Raw genomic sequence first — 3974 nt, 5'->3', positions numbered from 1 at the left:
CGCTTTAAAAATCACTCCAATAAAATTGATTTAAAAAAAGGACTTCTCCAATACTCCTCTTCGAGTCGTAAAAAGACAGCGCCCCAATACAATTCAAATTCTTTGATTTGTAAAAAAACCTGTAGAATATAAATATTCCTCTTGAAGTCGTAAAAATTTGAAACTGCTACAGAAATTTACTCCGACAAAAAACTCTTTTTTTCCCAAAAAGGTAACACTAATAAAATTTGTAAGCAGAAATCTGAGCAAAAAATTTACCTTGTAGAAAATTTTATGGCAAAATTTGAGATAGACGCAATTAATTCGCTTGTTGTAGATTGTTCGGGACACATTTTCACACTCTTTATGCCGAAATTTTCAACAGTTGTAACGTCAACTACTCACCAAAGATCTGAAACATAACAAAGGGACACACACAGTTAAGAGATCAGCAGAGAAAGGAAAAAATTGAACTCTTACGGCTCGCTTTCTTGCTGTTAATTGATGTCCAGAGTTTATTGACATATCTGAAAAGTAAAATCTACTTTATGTAAGAAATTGATACCAGACTTTAGAGCCTGGGAAACAGAATATTCAGTTTTGAAGAACGAGAACATATTGATTTAAACTAACTTTGTAATGTTAACAGAAGAATGAGAGCAAAAAAGTTTCGTGGTGTATTCATTTTTTGCCCGCTATGAACGTGGAATACTGAAGACCACGCTTTCTTTGTATAACAATATCTCAAACTTATATCTTGATCTCTTCTCGCTAAATTTTTTGTTCACTTTTATGTCGTTTCTCAAAGAAAACTTCAAATAGATTTTCAAACAACCCCATCAGCAAGTTGTGCGACAAAATTAAAGGCACAGATGCTGAAAACACTTTCATTGTTGAAGTTACCAAAACAAATAAAGCGGCATCAAAGCAATTGCGGTTATTTTTTAGAATCTATTGAAGACGCAAATCGGTATATTTTTCACAACTTCTGATTTGCAAGATATCCCAAACCAAAATATCAGTAGCAAAGCAAAAAAATCTGATGTTCAAGGTTTCGGTTCAATGGATACGTTTGGAAGCTGCATGTATAAAGATCGTCTAATTTTTACATCAGAAATTGTGGCACATAGAACAAAAATGAAATATATCAGCCCACTTAACATGGTAATTGAGGAAATGAAAAATCACAAAAATTGACATTTTACGCTCTTCTTTTAAGCATACAAAAGTGAAGCAACAGTTATTTGTTTAAAAAAATGGTTTCTCCTAATTTCTCTGCGTTCGTTATCAGGAACTCAACTTCCTAATTTCTGCCTCGACTACGTTTCAAATGAGTATACATCATGGAGGCTCGAAAACGCATTCGCGTAACACTTTTTGAACCCGGCTATCCGTTTACTTAGCTAATCTTTCTACAAAACAGAAATCGCATTAGGTATTCGCGTCTTGAAACAATTGATCCAGTAATTTTTTTCCTGGTTGCGGACTCAATTTATTATTTTGCATTGGTTGTTCATAGCTACCGACACAATTGCGAATTAGCTGATCATTTGCTATTACTCTTTTTAAGCAAAATCTATGATTCATAGAAATGCGTTTTAATTAAATTTTTTGTTCTTAATTTTTAATTCTGGCTGATTTAATTCTCCCTCTCAATCGGATTCTTTCGGGCCTGGACTCAACTGACGGAAGCTTTCCGGAGGTTGGCTGCAGAGCAACTGAGCGCTCAAGCGGCATGAAGACATTCTGTTTTTTCTTGATGGCCAGTAGTCTATTCATGTTCACTGGCTAGTCCTGATTATCTAATAAAAATTACAGCCAGAAAGACAATACGTTCAGCATAACTTCCATCCGCAATATGCAATTTAGATCGCTTTATATGTGATTCGATCTTCTGCATGTGTACTTGCAACATTCAATTTTGAGCAGTAGAACGTAACCACTAAGCTGCGTGGGAACTTTGGCAATGACACAGAAGATAGCTTACGTATAAAGAGATTGTCTGCTAGTATAGTAATTACCAGTTATAAACTTCAATAGACATTTTGCTGCTCAGTCTCCATTTCGGAGCAAGAATAATTAATATGCACTGTTTCAGAACTGAATGTGCGTTTTGCTATAGATACATGCTTGTTCAGCGCTCAAATGCTCTGAGACTCAAGTCCTGATTATTTGAAGTCACAAATTTTAGTTGCGCCAATCTTGGCTCTCTACATAATCTAAATATTGCTAGCGATCCACGGTAGGCCTTATTATAATAAAGGAGAAGCCTTTTCTATCTTTTGGATTTAATTAATTGTTGCAGTCAACAGATACACTTTGATTTCCGACAGTTGCTAATAGTCTCCTGATCGAGCTGCCAAGAAGCGCATGGAGCGCTCGAAGTACATAGTCTGGAAAAGTTGTCGGCGCACACCAATCTGGACATTGTTCTAAAATTTGTCTGATCAGCTGTCGTTTCGAGAGCACACTAGTACGATCAGAAAATATTTTGAGAGTAATTGAGTCTTATCAGATCTTTTTTGTGTTTTTTTACTCAGAAATGTTGGTTCTGCCTAGGGAAAACAAAACAGCAATGTTCTGATTAGAGACTCATCTTGATTCCCACAAAGAATAATCTGGAAGCAATTACTGGTACCTTTACAAGTCGTTTTGGAATATCTGTAGATCAGGACTTTTTTAATGGACAGCTGTCTAAGTTCATCCATTGATTCAAAAACATTCAAAACAAAAGAATTTTTCAACACTTAAATTTTCTTTACTTCTTGAACTTGCGTTTTCGTAGTTGAGAATAATACTGAAATATGAAGTTTTTGTGAAATCAAAATATTGTGCCGAAATAAAAAGATTCGTTCCCGTTTAAAAGCATTTTCTAATCAGAGGAATCTTGGAGCGCGTTTGAGTCTGACCGGGAGTGACGTTCGAGCGCACGACAGTCTGATCAGAGGAGGCTTCCGTGTGCATATCGTGCGCATACAGACTTTCAAGTGCACAACAATTTGATAAAAAGTCCGTCTAGTTTGGTTCAGTCTGATCAGTGGTCACTTTTTTCTGGCTGGTCTGAACAGAGGCCATTTTTGGTATGAACCTCAACCTGGTTAACTAATAAAATCTTAGCCCAACGCAATCCTAAAATCCTTCCAATTACATGAGTCTAACATCATAAAATTTTCAGATCGATTTTTCTATTTGATACGACATACAAGTAAAAAGGGAATTAAATCAGCGTGAAAACGTGTATTGTGGAAAAACAACTTGTTCTTATCTTATGTTTTCACAGCCCAGCAACCGCATCAAAATTAGTGGCAGTGGCGCTCAGATGAAAGTTTTCAGATGTTAAAAGAAATAAAAGGATCACAAAAAATGAAAAATATAATGGGAAATCAAATTTGGCAAATGTGATAAATGAAGGACAATTAAAAAAAGACAAAAAATGTGAAATGCAATGGGACATTGAAGCGCAAAACAATTCCCTAAAAACACGCCTGGTTTTCCTAATTTCAACCTCAATTGCTTTCGCTCATTTTTGCAGAAGTAAAGTTATCAAAATTGCTAACCTAAGAATTTCTTTGTTAGCTGTTTTATAAAATCAGTGAAATAACGGAATAAAAATTACAACAGAGATTTTTTGTAAATAGTAATTTAATTTTGCGAATTAGGGATATAAAATATTAAAGATAGATGAAGCTAAAAAATAAAATATGGCGTTAGAGAATTGTTTAACTCATCTACCAGGTTTGACAAGAAATCCCTGATTTTGAAGATGAAGTTCGAGCATAGTGTAAGTTTTAACATGTGAAAACATGGGCTAGAAATTTGAGGTCCGAAACACGCCTGTTCCAAATTGAGTGATGCTTTCGTTCAACTGCTTTCCTTAGGCATCGTTGTTTTTGGGACAAAAAAGTTTAAAATCTGTAATCCATTTTGTTAAAATAGGAATTGACAAAAATATTTAGAAGCAACGTAAAACTAGCTGTCAAGAATCAACATAAGTT

Source organism: Convolutriloba macropyga, chromosome 12 (genome assembly GCF_964194025.1).
Source record: "Convolutriloba macropyga chromosome 12, txConMacr16.3, whole genome shotgun sequence".
In the NCBI taxonomy this organism is placed as follows: Eukaryota; Metazoa; Xenacoelomorpha; order Acoela; family Convolutidae; genus Convolutriloba; species Convolutriloba macropyga.
Note: the sequence above shows the minus strand (reverse complement) of the source record.